Below are 18055 nucleotides of genomic sequence, written 5' to 3' on the forward strand. Positions count from 1 at the left end.
TTTCCTTATAGCCAGGCAGGAAGGCTGGCTAAAGAACTAAGTCTGTGGTACCTGAGGGGAAATGCAGTATTTTAACCACTGAGTCATTAGTCTTCTATTTAAACTGAGAATGGAAAAAGAGTGAAAAATATACATTTATTCTGCAAAAACTCATTTAAATTTTTAAAAATTCATGAAGCTGAAAACTAAAAGCTTTAGATCATAGGTCCGTAGGTCAAAATTAATTGCTAAAACTGCAGCCACAATAAGATCAATTAAGGCTCTCTGGTTCTTTGAGCACTAGAGGATATGATCACTTGAATTTGCCATTTGTATATTGCAATGTACGGAAAATAAAAAATGTTATACCTCACAACATATTGTTCAATTGTTTGCAAAAAAAGTAAAGAGAGAAAATTGCATTAACCAAGCCTTTAAGCCTTTTAAACACAAACTCATGGAAACAGTGTTTCCTTCTGTTGCATTTTCATTTGGAACAGCAGGCTGTGCTCCTGGATTAATTTTACAGTTGAGATACAGCTAACCCACAAATAAGTCTGTAACAGTTAGTAGGCATAACAAAAGAAGCATTTGTCAATAGAACATACATGACATCTGGAGCTTGAAGATATTTTTCTTGAAGAATAATATGTTTGGTAATATATTAAAACTTTAGGGCTAAGTTTGCCCAGACAAATATATCCACAAGAAATTCTAACGGAGTATAGGCCTCTGTAAAACGCTAGTGCTCACAGAGCATCTGGAAATGTGGAAGCAGCTGGTTTTTTGATTCTCGCTGATATCACACTGCATACCAAAATTGAAAACTCATGTTTTTTTCATATTCTTTAGGTGATTTCTTTTTTTTTACAGAAAGGACTCAGATAGAGGTACTAATAGACTAATTTTTATTTTAAATTTTAAAGTGCTACTACTTAAATCTGTTTTCAATAGATTGAAGATTCAGTTGCAGAAGTCATTCAGTTTGAACAAGGCTGTGTCAATCTATCGTGTGTAGTACAGGTGAGATCCTGGCCCTTTTGAAGTCAATGGTCTATCGCCTACTAGTTTCAAAGAGACCAGAATGTTTTCCTGCACAATCAGGTCAGCGTTAAAACCAAAACGTGGCATGTGTGAGAGGAATGTACTCTGTAACGCTTAAAGGCACTTCATTTCCAAGAAATAAGTGAAGTTTCACATTTGCAAATGTAGAGTAGGGTTCGTTTACAACCTCTCTCTGTCTGATAGATGTGATACAAACCAGGAGAGCAAGCTGTCTGCAAGAATGTCAGCACCGCTGTTACACCTACGCAACACCAGACTTCGTTTAACCACAGGCCAATTCAAATTTCTGTTTGTAGTGAGGAAATGAGGGAGAGAAAGAGTATGTACCTCTTGTATATATCTCTATCCTATTTAAAATAGCATTCAGAAAAAAAACACTCGAGCGCATGGTAGTTTAGGTAATGACTCTAAGAGAATGATTCTCATGCTTAAACATCATATGCATAATGCTTTGAGGGGGAAATCTGTCACTCAAAGAAAGAAATATGAGGTAACTTTTAAAGTCAGTAGTTATTTTCTCAAGCGAAAAAAAAAAGTCTTTGATGGTCAAACATTAGAGTTATATTTTCATAGAAAAGATTCATTCTCTGTATGTATGACTAAACTCATACAAACAGATAGTTATCGTCCTATAGCTCTAGTCCTATAGGTGTTCTATATCATTTAAGGAAAAAAATATAAAATACACCAGTAAAAATATATCACTAATGTGAAATTTAAAGACAAGAAGGAAATTCCTAGCATATAAGGGAATAAAATTGCTAATATCTTGCTGTAATAGGGACTTCAGTGTGAATAAATTAATGTTATAATGCCAACTATTTCATTACAATGTGTAATATTAAAGTTAACTGCATGTAAGTGAATGAATAAAACTTTAAATATTTTTGCCTTTGCCAGTAGTCTAGAAAATTCACTGTGTAGATAAAATCATGACTCAACTGTGCAAAAGAGTTTGATATGCTATCCTGAGATGAACTGTATGATTACCATTAAAATCAATGAAAGTAGTAGGGTTCAGTATCATTTTTTTTCACTGTTTTGAAAGCAATATCCCTAAAACTCCCAAAATATCTAGGAAGGTCAGATTTTAAAATTCTGGTCCCAAATATTATCATTTCTACTTATGCAAAAGTTTGCATTAGATTTTCAGCTACTCTAGCAACAGTATTCATATGACAGAATATTGCTAGTGATGTTAAAACGTTGATCTTAAGACATTGCCAATTTCAATATGTATGACTGTTTTTTGCCTTCATGGCTTTCAAACAGAGGTGATATAAACTCTGTGTTAAAGATGCTATCCCTAGTACTCCTGTTTACACAGTAAATTCTATATTCTAATTTTACTTTCCAAATAAAAAATTGACATACAAAAATTTTGGACTGAAGTTTTTAACTTCTCTGTTTTATTACTGCAGAATTTCAGTTGTTGACCTGGCAGGTCATAGAGTCAACAACTCTATAAAAATTTCTCCACGTAGAGCAAAATCTAGAGGTCTTCAGTCAAGTACAGATTATCCTTATCCGATATTACCATACAACAGTGGGCATAAAAACAGGGCAGTTCCACAGATTTCCCACTTCTTGGAAAATTAGTGAAAGATTTGGAATCCTTAGGAACGAGGCTCCTTCTGGAGCCTTACCCATATTTGCTTTTCTTGGAGTATATATAGAATGGAGATCCAGGATCACAGGCTAATCTCCAAATAACTTTAGAGGAACTTGATGAGAAAGAGTCCTTCCAGCTCATAAGATACATTAAAATGAAATTGTGGCCCTGGAATTGTCTTTAGGCAGAAGCAGCATAAATAGAATTAATTGAAAACAGTTCAGTCCAGTTAAAAGAAGGAATAAACTGTAGACCCAATAAACCAAGATATTATTAACTTTGCAGAAGCTCTAACAAGGTTCCTAATCCTAGTGCAAGCCTGAACAGAGTGTTTTTCAACACAGCCAGGATTCACTTCAACCCATTAACATATCAAAATTCAACATACCCTGTTTCTCCTACAGTATTAACATATGTTTTCCAAACACTAGTCCACAAAACAGCATTTTTACAAATTCTAAAGATTTATACAGAAATCTAATCAAGTCAATTAGTTCAACAGTGGAAAACATGGGTCTAAAGAAGGGAAGACAGAAAGAAGAAAACACTCAAACAACCTCCACATCCCAACCTTCACAGCTGATTTTTAGGCATTCTCATGCACTAACCCAGAACTATCTGATCTACTCACTGCAAGGCAAATATTTTTGCTCCTGGTAAATATAATACATGAGTTTCTAGTTAACTTTTTGAAGGGTGTCCTTAGCAGAAAGTCTAAGTAACAAATATTATATTAATAGCCATCTCTTCTATTTATATACAAAAACCAACTTTCACAGAGCACATGTAATGTCCAAGTACCTGATCAAAGAATAAAACTAAACTAAATTAACTAAACTAAACCAAACTAAACTAAACTAAACTAAACTAAAATAATAAATGCTTAGGCTTATCCTAAGCTATTAAATTTGTTGAAATATGTTGATTCTTTCTTCTCTGGTTTCTTCTGTTGCAGAAGGTAAAAGAATTTTCTATCCTATTTACAGATGATCTCTTCTCCAGAGATCACAATACTGATCCTTTTTGCTTCCTCATCAGCATTAAATTGTGATGTTATCAGTACTATTTTTGTTCCAAGAACCTGACAGAGGAATGGGGAATAAAAACAAGGAAACAAGCAAGAGCCTTCATTATCAGTATTTAGCTATAGAAAATCAATAGAGCATTAGCTATTTCACTACCTCCCTCCCCCCCCAAAAAAAGAAAAAAAAAGATATTCCTAAGATTATGCATTTTATGATTTCTCACCTTTAAACAGCAGACTGTAGTGGTCTTGCTTTTTGCTGCCAAGAAAAATATTAAACCCTTCTAATCATCCAAGCCTCCCCAGTACATTGAAGGCTACAAATTACCTCTCAGAAAGATTGGTTGTGAAAGAACATTTAGAGAATGGATCACACCTTTGGAGAAAAATGTTGTACATCTACATGATACATGTGATCTCAAATAGATTAAAGGACCTTCAGATTATAATCAGTTAACCCTGTATTAAGAAGCTATAAGATACAATAAGTCATATATCAAGGCATAAACATATTCTGGCTGGTATCTTCTCCAAGCAATAAACACCTGTGCCATTAACTTCAACCTCAAGGACTTATGTTTTTTTTTTTGGTTTTTTTTAAGTGCATTTGAACTGCTGCTTGTTCAAAGCAGAAAAGATGGTGACCCATAGGTCACTGAGCTTTTCCTTTTGAGGAAATCAAGTCTTCTGTTTCTCCTGCACAAGTTACTCAAAACAGATATTTTCTACCCGTGTAACTTGCTTCATAGATTTATGAAATGATGAACTGTACCAAACTCAGCTCTACAAGGCAGAAGCTTATAAGAAATAAGAATAACTTCATCCTCTTCAGATGAAGATTACAGCTCACAATATAGTTCACAACAGGAAAGGTTTTCAGAGGATGCTGCAGATGTGTCTATCTGATTATGTATTACAAGTAAAATATATCAGGCCTAACAAAAATCTCTGTTTAGAGTCATAAAGTTCAATTGTATGCAAACATTGAGAGAGAAATCAGAATAAGGTTTAGCTCATTTATTGCAGCAAGAGTATCTTTTAAGCTTTGCTTTGAAGAAACACATTAGCCAAATTTCCAATGAAGAATAAGTACATGAAGAGTTCCTTTTTAAGTCAAAACTAAATAGCACATTCTTTTCATTAAAGTAATTGTAGGATTATGAATGTTTCCAAAAACTTAGACTTAAAGACAGAATTATGTTTTTGCTATTCATTCTGTTGAATATGTTGTAAGCCTTCTTTCTTCTTCATTTAATTCTGAATCTTCCTCCTGTCAGTATGATTTGGGTATTTGTTGTATAAGCAAAAAGTCAATCTGTTAAAGTTTTTTTGCACATCAGAATTGTTGATTGAGCATAAGACTCAAACACTAGATTTTACTCTAGAGGAACATAAAGCATACCAGCAGGGACTGAGCTAAATCCAAGTGTAGTTCTGGCCACTAATGGAAAATGTTTATAATAAGCAACCATATGATTATTTGCCTGCAAGAAATTTTATTTCTTGTTTCCTTATAGTCACAGTACGGCAAGTGTTCCTGAGCAAGTGAATTTATTTTTATTCCAGAGGCCTGGGTTTTGTTTAATTTAGGATTATTATATTTACATTATATATTATATATTATATTTAATTCTATATCTTGTTACCTGTTAAATATAAAATGTGTAATAGGATCAAGAAAAGGTGTAAAGAAAGGAAAAAAAAAGCAGTGTTTTGCTTCTTATTAGGGTAATTAAACCCCAATATCTGTTCCTGTGTGGAAATCCTCAAGAGGTGGCTTTCTTTTTCTAAGTTAATTTGTAGTTATGCATCACATTAGTATAACTGACCAGGAAGTCAAACAGCTGTAATGCATAATTATCCAATTACACATAGTTACTTCACTGAGATGAGTTATCATGAAAGCACTGTTATTAAACTTTAAAGTCAGAAGAAAAGCAGTGTGAACAGACATTGACCTGCCACGTGTGACAGCCATAAGATGTTACTGATTCTTGTCACATGGACACATTGCAGTGATGAAAGAAGACAGAGTCAAGTAACTGAATAATAGTTTATAAGTATGTATAAAAGAGATGATCTGAAGTACTCTAAGGCTCACTGGATTTTTTAAAGAGTCATGATAGCCATTTCAAGTCTGTTAGAGTAGGTGTTCAATTCAGTGCTTAGGAAAATGAAGAACTACGCTGCTTTTATCTTCTTGGATAAGAAAACATGCAGTTGTCACCAACAGCTTTGATTCCAGTAAAGGAAGTGTTAGGAAAATGGCAGGAAAAAATATGGTAAAAAGAGCTGGTGAAATCACAAGAGTGAGAAGGAGGAAGGAGAACTAGCGAGAAAAGGGATTATTCCTAGAAGTTATCCTTGTTTGTCTCTAGGAGTTTTTTATCCTCCTGATTCTTCTCTTGAATCTTTCACTTGTAGCATGTATCTTTTCCCCATGCCGTTTTTCTCATTGTGACATGAAAGTTGAAAAAAAAAATCTCTGAAATTATTTCTCTGTCATTTCCCTTGAAGGACAATCATCGCTGAGCTCAACAGAGACAAAATAAGGTGTCAGTTTGATACCTGTTTCCATGAAAGAATGGAAAATATAAAGGATTGACACTATCTTGGGTTAACAGAAAGCCAGTTAAGACTAACAGCTATTCAGCCATCTACTGCTGAATTGAAGAACTTCACACAGATATAGGTGATCTGGAACTGGCATAACTGTTCTATTCACCCTAGAAACCACTATGGACAAACGAGAAACATTGAAAGTCTCAGCATGTGATAAGAGAATATATTGTTACATAAAAATGTGCCATGGAAAACGCTTGTCACAAAGAACCACTGACTTTTTTTGTTTTGTTTTTAGTATGAAAGCTTTGCCTTCTCAAATTAGTCCACTTAGGAAAGCCAAAACCACATCTCCCATACAACATACTTCCCATACTTCCCTACATAGAGAAAAATCTAATTTAGAAGCCAAATTAATTCCACAACAGCTCATTTTATTGGGCAATGGATAGATTCAAAACAAACCAAAAGGATTGACTTGTACACATAACGCAATTAACCTGTAGGATTCCCTACTACAGGCTGTTGTTTCTGCTGACCCCGTGCAAATAATTTCACAAGGACTGGACAAATTCATTGGAAGAAGAGTCCATCAAGGGCTATGAAACTCTATGATATTAATCTGAACTCTGGCTTAGAAACTATCTTAGGGGCAAACCAAGAGAAGTAGATGCAGAAAAGTGGAAGTATATTCTTGCTGTGCTATTCCCAAAGTATGTACTCTGAATATTGTTAAAAACACGGTACTAAGGTAAGGAGACTTTTCATCTGAGTTATATTAAAGAGTTTTACTCTTCAGCAAGGGGGCATAGTGTTTCCCTGCTGTCCAGTGGCTATTTGCCTCCATAATCTCAATAACTGCATAGTTCCTAACTCAAATGAATAGATTAAAATGTGGAATCCACTGAAATATTCTTATTGACTTTAGACACCAGAACATTAAATTACAGTTACATGAGGGCTGCTATAAACTGATGGCCAAGTTAAAAATTCTGCATGGCCTTTTCTCCACCCCCACCCCTTTCCTTTTTTTTTTTTTTTTTTTTAATCATTCCTTCCTCAAAATATCAAGGCCAGTAATTGTTTTTCTCCTTTTAGATATATGAAAAAAAATCAGGATAATGAAGGTAAAATTAAGATTTATGCTCAACGAGGCAAAACCATGGAGAACTGGATGAAACTTCTAGATGTCAGTCAGAAGCAACATCTGCCATGACCATGAAAACCAAAGTCACACAGGTCAAGCTGATTGGCTCCAGCATTAAACAGAGCACAAGCAAACGCCAGCACGATCAGCTCATGCAGCAGTGGACTTAGGAAGGAGAGATAACCAAGCTGTGAAATACATCCCCTTATTGCCAAATTGCTCAGAACAACTCTACCTAAATTTTTGTAGGAATGACCTTTTACTCTAGTTAATTTAGCTACTTTCCATTACGACTATTTGACTGTCACGGATTCACTTCAGAAAAAATTCTATTTCCCATCTCTCCACTGACATGTACATCCTTTTCAAGAAACTTGTGTAAAATGGAGAAGTATCTGCAGTTGCATCTCCAGTCCAAATACTGGACAATTCAGACAAGTTACTGAAAATTTGTACCAATGTAGATTAGAGTAAAGCATCACCTAGGATTTGATTTTTTTATTTATTTTTTCTTTTTTTGAAGCTGCAGCCTGGACTTTTCTAATTGTTTAGGAACCAGACTCTGGCTTTCCACAATGAACTTGATCACTGCAAGCACCTACAGCCAACCTGAAATGTTACAGTGAGAAGTTATCTTTATTTTTAAATGTGTAGAATTAACCAGGTGAACTTCAAACAATCTAATCAGTTCTTTCTGGAGCAAAGTTGTGCTCCACTTTTCTCTTGTTTTTTTATATAGAAGAGAGGAGCTCCTTAGAAAAAGGACAAATGAACTGAATTCATATTTGATAGTTATAGTGGTGCAACACACTTTGCTGCAACATACGTTAATACTGTTTTGGCTCCATGGAGCATAATGCAAGGAAGGAAGCCTTGCTGGTCACCAACTTCCCTGACTGTAAGACTTCAGGAGACAAGGCTGAGTATGATGTCCAAAATGATGTGAAAAGGGCTAAGTTTCTTCGTGTTCTAACTTGATATAAATGTGCATTGCAAGGATGAAGAGGGAATTTAAGAACTTCACAATCTTTTCTTAATACATACAGAGCAATTGCAGATTCCTCTACTGCTACAGTGCAAGGGAGTATCTGAATTGCAAATTAAATGGTCCATGCTACAATATAAGGCTGAGCCTGAGGAGCCAGAGCACTGGACATGCTGCCTTCTGTCAGTTCAGGTTACAAATGGTAACTCAAGAAGGAGCTAGGCATGGGAACAGTGGCTTCTTCAGTTATGTTAAAGCATATTGAGAGAATTCATTTACTACAGCTCTTGCACCTCACTTTGGATATGAGAAAGAAGGAAGTTGATGTTTTTCTCTTCATCTTCCACACCAAATTACAATCCAATTCAACATAACACCTGTAAAATGTGATATCTTATAAAGTCCTTTAAAAATGTACTTGTCAGATTACTTAGGACTAATCTATTTTACATCCTCACAGACTTTTAGTGTTTAATTATGTGCCTGTCATTAAAAAGTACATATAAAAGTCACAAAAGCCCAGTGAGAAATGTAAATTTTAAAACATGTCTCTTTCTTAGTGTAACATAACACGCAATAACACACACACACACACACACACACACACACACAAAAAAAAAAAAAACACACTGGAGAGATATATAAGCTGCTCAGAAAAGTACATGCACCATCAAGCCTGTGAAATCAACTCTAACTCTATCCTTAATCTCAGATGTGGCCTGAACCTGAGCCCAAAAACCCATGGGTGGCTTAAAGACAAAGTTGTCTTGGGAGCAAGCTTGGCGCAGCCACGTATTTCCCGTGGCATGAGCTTTGTGGCCTTGCTCTACCTGGTGCTCCATACTTTCTCACTCTCTCTTAACCCTAACCCTAATCTCAGATGCAGCCTGGACCTGATCCCAGCAGCCCCATGCATGACTTAAAAGACAAAGTTCTCCTGGGTGTAAGCTTGGTGCAGCCAAGTAATTTCCTTTGGCATTTCCTTTGACATGCCCTTTGCAGCCCCACTCCACCTGGGATTTCTCTTTCTCCTAACACTAACCCTACTCCTAACACTAGCTCTAATGCTAACCCTAATCTCTGATGTGGCTGGACTCTGATGAACTGGACTCACTAGCCCCACTCATAGCCCAGAGCCAAAGTTGTCCTGGCAGCAAATTTAGTGCAGCCACGCATTTCCTTTGCAAAAGGCATACCCTTTGCAGCCCCACTACACACTGAGCTCTAGCCTTTGACTCTCTCCTAAATTTACCCATTAATCTAATTCTAGCCCTAACCCTAGTCCCATGGCCGGAACTTGGTCTCAGCAGCCCCATATAAGATTTAAAAGACAAAGGTGTCTTTGGAGCAAGCTTGGTGCAGCCCTACATTTCCTTTGGCATGCCCTTTGCAGCCCCACTCCACCTGGTGCTCTAGGCTCTCTCTCTCTTATCCTAACCTGAACCCAAAACCTAACCCTAACTCTAATCTAATCTCATATGTGTCCTAAACCTGGCCCCACCAGTCCCATTTGCAGTCCAAAGCCAAAGCTGTCCTGGAAGGAAGCTTAGTGTAGCTGCTCATTTCTTTTGGCACACCCTGTGCAGTCCCACTCCTGGCACTCCAGCCTTTCTCTCTTTCCTGACCCTAACCCTAACCCTAACCCTAACCCTAACCCTAACCCTAACCCTAGCCCTTACCCTACTCTTAATCTCAGGTGTGGACTGGACCTGGGCTCACCAGCCTTTTTCATAGCCCAGAGCTAAATTTGTCCTGAAAGGAAGCCTGATGCAGCTGCACATTTCCTTTGGCATGCATTTCACAGCCACTCCATGTGGGGCTCTAAATTTTCCCTCTCTTTTAACCCTGACTATAACCCCCTAACTCTAATTTCCTAATCTCTAGTGCTTTTTGTCTCCAACCATCGAGGACTAATTTGATTTCCACTAGCATCTACAGCAGTCCTTCTCACCCTGATTTTGCTCTTGGGATGCACCAATAAGAGGTGACCATTCACAAGATGTAGAGGCCTTGTTGAGTACTAGCTGCCAGACATGTGGCTAGGGAACAACATCTACTGACAGCCATCCCTAGCAATAGCCATCAATACCACAGGCACCCAAGTTTTCACTCTTTGGCTGAGTTTGCTCCTGATAGGAATCAACTACTGTCATTAATTTCTCTCAATATCAGTCTCTATCAATGCCTACCCATTTCCATGCCCATTAAAAGGCATTAATATCAATTGGTACCAATACCTATGGAGACCTCTCAACCTCTACAGGCATCTATAGCCCCCTCTCTGAAGGCACCCTACAAAAGTCTTACAAGAGGACTTATAGCCTATTCTTTCTGTTCTTCACTATGGCATCTGAGTGCTTCACAAACATCTTTAATTTGTCTTTGATGATGATCTCAGGGGCTGAATAAGTGGTGTTGTCTCTGCTTTGGAGAAAGCAAATTAATCAGATGGTGCTTTGATTCACAGCAGGTGCATTTTGTGATCTACCCTGGGATCTTTCAATTCAGATCAAGCACCTCTGTGGAGAACCATAGACAGAAATTCAGGTCCAGCTATGTATGTTTCTTTACCCTGGGAAGCAGTGAAAAGAGAAAGGGAGAAAAAGGAAACAGTACATGCCCACCCTGTATGGATATTCAGCTACTATACACAGATCTCAGTAGTCCTAAATCTTTTAGACAGATGCAAAGACAGTATGGGCAAAATTGGTCCCTAATATTGACTATCTAAGCAGAGATACCTATGATGTGTTTTTTTTCATAATAATTAATAATTATTTTTCATAATAATTCAAGTTTAATACCTTCAAAATATTCTCCTTGAATTAAGTTCCTGAAATAATAAGAAAGGAAAGAAGGACAAATCATCACAGTCACTTTGGTTTAGGTGAATAACAAGTATTCCATAATTTAACCTTTGACTATGAGTAACAGCAATTCCTGCTGGACATTATACAACCTATTAAATATCAAAGTACAACTATGAGAGTGTAGAGTTTCACCAAATAGGGCCTTGGGATTTAAGATGTAGTCTAAATAATGAGATAATTAAATGAATGACCATTTTTGAAAATTTTAGTTTAAATGATCCCAGTATTACCTTCGAATTTAATGGTAAAAACCTTCAATCCTTTGGTGTAATATCCAACTTCCTTAATGCAGCAATGCTTCTGCAAGCACTGTCTCATTACCTACATTGAATTCTATTGTTGCAGCAAATGAGGGATGTGGTGCCTTGGATGTACTGTACAAATATTCACTCATTCCCAGGTCTGACTGAGACAGAGGTGCTCTGAAAACAAATGTTTTCATTAAATGACAGACAGTTTGTAAAGGGATACACAAAACCCCAGATAGGAAATATCATATCTTTTGAATATGAATCACTTGATGTCCTCTTAATGCAAGCTTTCTTTTGCTACTTTGTTTTATAATGCTAAATCACAATGAAGCAAAGAGCATATTCAGTTCATATGATTTCTTATTGCTATTGAATCATTCCACATTACCAAGCACTATATATAAAGGAATAGAACTTTTACTTATAAACTTTATTAGATACTTTGGCTGACAGCAATTCCATATTTCAATATTATAGCTTGTTTTCAGTGACACCCCACTTGGTCTCAGATGCTTTCCTACTTGAATATATATCTGAAAACACTGTATGGAAGTATGATTGTTTCATTACTAGATGATAAAAGACATTTATTTAAAATTTTAATTTATATTTTAGCTTTGACTTCATAATTCTTTTAACATCATACGTACTTGCATGTTTCAGAAGTTCAAGCTTAAGATTAATAAATTTAAAATATAATCTTCCCAACTACTTTTTCAGGTGCCTAACACAATATTTGTATAAGGGTTTATATATATACATTTTTTTTTTACATATCATTGAAAAAAAAAAGACAACATACCCCCCCATACACACATAATAAATCTTATTTTAAAAGTTACTTTTAATTATGCATCATGCTAACTCTATATGTCCTGTCTGCTTTCCATTCTGGGAGAAAAACACCAATAACAGAGAAGAAAGAGAGGAAAAAATCAGCATTCCAAAGATATTGTTAGTTGTGATTACAATCAGAGTTAGTCAAGTAATCAGAAACACTTGTAGATTTTTGCTTTTACTTTTAATTTGGTGTAATAATTTTCACCTGGAACTTTTGAGTTGCACAGTGGAAGCACTGTGAGGAGATGGCTGTAGGTGTTAGGCATGGAGTGAATCAAACATTTGGACTTCTAATCTTGGGTTTGATATACGTCACTGTGGGAGTTACTAAAGTTTCCCATATCTCAGTCTCTGCTAAAACCAGACAATCACGTTTTAACACCTATTTAGTGTTAGGGGTGGAAGAATATTCACCTATTGCGTTCTCTTCCTGGAAGACAATCAGAAATTACTTCATCGTTGCTTTATATAACTTATTCCAAATAATAGGGCACTTCAGTTTCATTTTCAGAAGTGCAGAGCATTCGCAGTCCTCTTGGTTTGGAAGAGTAAATCTTTTAGGGACTTTGAAATCATTTCTATTCTGCTTTGGAACAGGAAATTAAATATTTTCTAAATTAGCAGATTTGAATAGCTTATATCTGACAAATTTAAAGGAACTGTTGAGGAGCTGGACCATTAATGTTGATTTTCAGTAATTCTTGGAACATGAGAAGTTCTAGGAGAATAAAAGAAAGTTTATATGCTATTATTCAAAAAGGATAAAAGAGGTGAGCCAAGTAATTATAGGCCTGTCAGCCTAACATAAATCATTGGAAAAATACTGAAAGAGCTAATATCAGACTGGATTAACAAAGAATTAAAAGACGGTAGAATAATTAATGCCAATTCATATGTATTTATAGAAAATAATCATATCAAGCAAGCTTCACATTATTTTTTTCTGTAATTTTGGTTGATTAAAGGATAATAGTGTTGATGTAGCATACTCAAATTATTATAATGTACTTTACTTAATAGAAGATGAGAATTTTTTAATGAAAAACCTGGAAGACAACCAAATCAGTATGACAGACATTAAATGTATTGGAAACTGGCAAAACCTGAGCATTTAACCTGTAAAAAGGTTAAATCCCCCCTGCCCCAGATGAATCTCCCAGAGACAAGTCCTTGGTTCTACCTTATCTCATGTTTCCGTCAGTGACTTGTGACCTGTAAAATAATGGAGTCATCACTGATAAAGTTTACTCATGACAAAAGTGGAAAATGCCCTCCCCCCCCAAAAAAAAAGATGATGTAGCACAGATACAAAAATAATCAGGATCCTCTGATCAGCTGGGAAGATGCAAACAATATACATTTGCAAAATTTATGATCATACATATAGTAACCAAAAGCACTATCTGTTTTTTGGTGGCAACATGCTATTAGGCCATTTATGTTGCCCAGGGACAACAATAAGTTGTCAGCAGTCACTGTGAAAAAGCACCAGCACCAAGCCTCAGTGAGCTTCTGCTCGTCCTGTTGCACTCACTGCAAAGCTCAGACCACTTCTGAAGAACTCATTTCCCTTCCCTGTTCACAATGTGAAAAATGGCAGTGATTTCTCCCTGAACCTTTCCAGCTACAGAAGATTAACAACACAAAAGCAAACATGAAAGGCAGCTGGAACTTGGATAGGTTAGCTTAGCCAAATGAAAATTAAGGTTTGTCTTGATGCAGAGAAAATATTACTGATAGATTTTTTAATTTAGCAAATAAAGATAGAGCAAGATCTGAAAGTTGAAACAACTTAAATTCAGACTAAAACTAAAGTGTACATGTACATTATTTTGCTAGGTTTAATATGAGCTCATTCAATCCTGGTTAATAATGCAGATATATTCAAGAAACGTAGTAACTTTTATTCCTGCTATTTTTTCTTAATCCCTTTTAGCAGCATCAAAGTTGCAGCATTTGAAAAAATAGCAATAGAAATTTTTTAACAATTTCTGCAAAATCTATTCTTATTAATGCTTAAATTTTTCTTCTATGAAGAAGAAAAATTTTGACCCTTCTGTTTTCTTCAAAGTTTTCTAACCATTTTACTCTGTGATCTTCAGCTAATTCTAAGCCAAAAAGGTTATGGCATCATTTTGGATTTATTTTCTAAAAACTGCTGAAGATAAACAAGACATTTGCCAAAACTAGACAGTTAAATTTGACCATATGTATTTCATTCTTTGTAAAATATGCCTTTTGTATCTGCAGCTTATGCTAGTTGTAAAGATAGTGGTTGGACAAGTTTGGCAAACACAAAAGTCATGATGTAAATTCTTGTATGGTGACACAGAGGAATCTTCACCTTGACTGTATAAATTATATTGCAAATCTAATCACAGTGTCACTCCAAGGCACCATTCTTAGCAAATTATTTACCAAGGCTTCTCATACTTTCTCAAAAGAGTGATTACCAGGAGAGACTTCCACATCCTGGAAGCATGACCTACATTTTTTGGTGTGAGTGGGCACTCCTGCAGCTGGTGATATTGAAATCTATATTGAATTTCTGCATCTAAGTTATTCAGAATGACATGTATCTAGCTGTCTTTACATACAAGTTGTTATTACATATGATTTACTCATCTTGTCATACCCAAAAGTTATCAACTTTATGTTTTTGTGCAGGTTTATATTTATATTAAAATATTTTAAAGAGCCTAATATTAAGCAGTGATACCTGAAGGGATTCTTTAGGAATACAGCTATTGGAGGATGCACTTTTGTTCACAATGACATTTTGTGATTTATCAGCTAGTTTTTAATCCATTTTGCATGTGCAGTGATAATCATGTGTAATTACAGTTTTTGGAATTAAACTGTCAAATAAGATCAATCCCAATATTAAAAAAAAATAAAAAGAAGAAGTATATGTTTACTGCATTATTACATTTATCTTGAGATTCTCATGTGTAGTTCATAATCAAATTCTGAGTGGAATAGAAAGGTGCAGTGTATTTTTGGTATTTGATCACGTAAGTCACAATTTGGCTTTATATAATTCTGAGAGAAACCTTTTCTTGAGTTTCTTAAAGGTGTCCAGGTATTTTGATATCAACTCTTCTTAGTGATCTTCCTAGAATCAAAGTATCCTGGAATTAGATGTCTATGTTTTAGCTGTAGGAAATATTAAATATTCTTCAGAGTTGAAAAACACTAGATATTCCCTGCCTAGTACTTTCCATACCTTATACAGACTTTTAAAAACCTACAGACATTGGAAGAATCTGTATTTTGGGAATCATCACTCTGGTCATAATTAATCTTTGGAAGTTTTTATGTAATCAATATCAATATAAACCCATAGATACAAAACTTTTCCAAGAAAGGGCAAGCGGGAAAAGAAAGAAGAGATCATAAATTCATCTTTTTAATTCATCTTTTAGCTCCACACATCCTAAAGTGATTGGCACACAGTCATTCTTGCTCAGATATTTCAAATCAGACACTTAATGGAGGCCTAACTTCAGTGACACATTTCAGTTTTGCTATTTCCTAAACTTGGTTTCTGTGCTTTGTATTTATCTGCTTCATATACCTCAAATTTTACTAAAGTTAAAATTAAAGAGTCTCCTTCCTTTTGTTCATGCATGCAATAACTTAAGTAAGTTAATACAATATAGTTTCCAGATGTAGTATTTCTAGCTCTAACTTCAGTTCTGTCACTTACTTCTGCTACCATGTCACACTGCTGAGCAACACTATGCAAACTGTGACTAACAGAGAACTGTAAAATGACAGGCATTTTTGCATATATATAAAGATATATCCAATAGGAAGTTACAAGACAATAATATTTTGTCTACCTACATTTTAAGTATTTTAGTATTAAGTATGAAGTATTTTTAAGTATTTTTAAGTAATAAGTATTTTTAAGTATTATTAAGTATTTTTTTTCCCTCTCATTTCTCTCCTTTGTGGCTCATGATTATTTCCAAAAGAACTAAGTAATTCTTAGATGAAAAAATGAAAAATGAATAAAACCATAAAAATATTTTTACTGCAAGTATTCCATTGATACTTAAATGTTGCAGATACATGTTCATTCAAGTATTTACTGAAGTCTTACACGTAAAATAATATTGGTCAAATATTACAATATATTAGACAAAATAATTCCTATGTTTAAGTAAGTGGCAAAGCCACTATAAAGCTGCTGTCAGGTTAATAATCTTAACTGAAACTTTGGTGAAGTGTATCCAGTTCTTGCTCTTGTCACAAATTTCTTCCAAAAATCCTGATCAAGTCATGCAAGTTCAGAGGCTGAGTTTTGGAAAGGTATGTGGACATTTTAGCAGCGCGTGGAAATGTCTGTGCTGACTTTAAATGACCTTCCTTCTGCCAGGAACCTGCCACCATGATTGTGACACAGTCGGTCATGGAGCTTAACCACCTTTGACTGAGGACTGCATAAGCCAGCATGTTCTGCTAGGAGCCATCAGTGTGAAACCTCAAAGACAAGGGTAGGTCTTGGATCACAGTTTGCTTTGTGTCTGGACTGGGGGAAAGCATCTATCTTCATCTATGGTTAACAGTCTTGAATTAAATTCTGAAGTCCTTTCTTCAGAAAAATCCATTAACAATAAGGTGAGTGTGGAAAGGAGAGTCATTATTTGGTTTGTTTGGTTTTAAATAGCATTGAAGACAGAGAAGCCTCTATCTCTTTTTAATCCAGTGTTAGACTGGTTGGAAAGCGCACAGGGTGCTTTACAACTAGTCTTGTAGCCATTAGTCATGAATCAGTGTGCTAGACACTGATTCAGAAAAATATATCCTTTTGCTTAAAGACAATGAACTCACCTAATTAAAAGTGTAAAAGTGAGGTTTACTACTTCTTCAAGCCTCCCAAACCTTTCTAGGGCCTTCACCCCAAAGCCAGTATAGATACTCAGCACTTTCGCCGTCCTTGGCTGGGACTTTCTGCAAGAGACAGGTAGCCTTCGTCTGCACTGAAATGGCAGTGAAGCTCTTTGAGAGGAGATTGCCTAGGAGAGACCTGTGGCAGGCACCAGTAGCCACAGAGAAATGACCACAGCTGTACTGTCAGACCCCTGGCTCTGTGGATTTATCAGAAGAAATGTGATTTTCCTAGTTGTGATCTAACACTCTGAGGAGAGAGTCAAATAGCTGGAAATGAAAGGTTAATTCCCTAGGTGACAGAAGGATTTTCCACTGTAAAAGAAAGTTGGAATAGGTGAATTTAGTACAAGAGATACCCCAGGGATGTGGAGGAAGAACAAGTAGAAATATAAGTGCTGGTATGCTAAGATTGATGATGATCAGCAAGCAACTGGCTGTGAGGTTGTTTTAAACTCACAGGAAGAGAGACACTAGGAAACCAGCAGGAAAAGAGACTTTATCTGTTGTATTCACTTCAAAAACCCTTCTCAGATAGAAAGGTACTCATTTAAGTTTGCAAATCAAACTTTAAATTAAAGTAGGATAAGATCTAAGGATTGCTTGAGAGAAATCCTAGTGAAACAAATAGAAAGATTCCCATTGACTCATCATGGTTTTATTTCTTTATTGGCTTGAATCATGTACAGAATGGAAAGGCTTAGTATGAACTTTTATTCCACATAAATGGAAAACACTTAAAAATACCTTGCCAACAACCTTTCCTTGAAGATCTTCTCAGGATGGTTTACCAAGTTGCTAAAATATTCTCATTGTATTTATTA

This window comes from Rhea pennata, chromosome 2 (assembly GCF_028389875.1).
Source record: "Rhea pennata isolate bPtePen1 chromosome 2, bPtePen1.pri, whole genome shotgun sequence".
In the NCBI taxonomy this organism is placed as follows: Eukaryota; Metazoa; Chordata; class Aves; order Rheiformes; family Rheidae; genus Rhea; species Rhea pennata.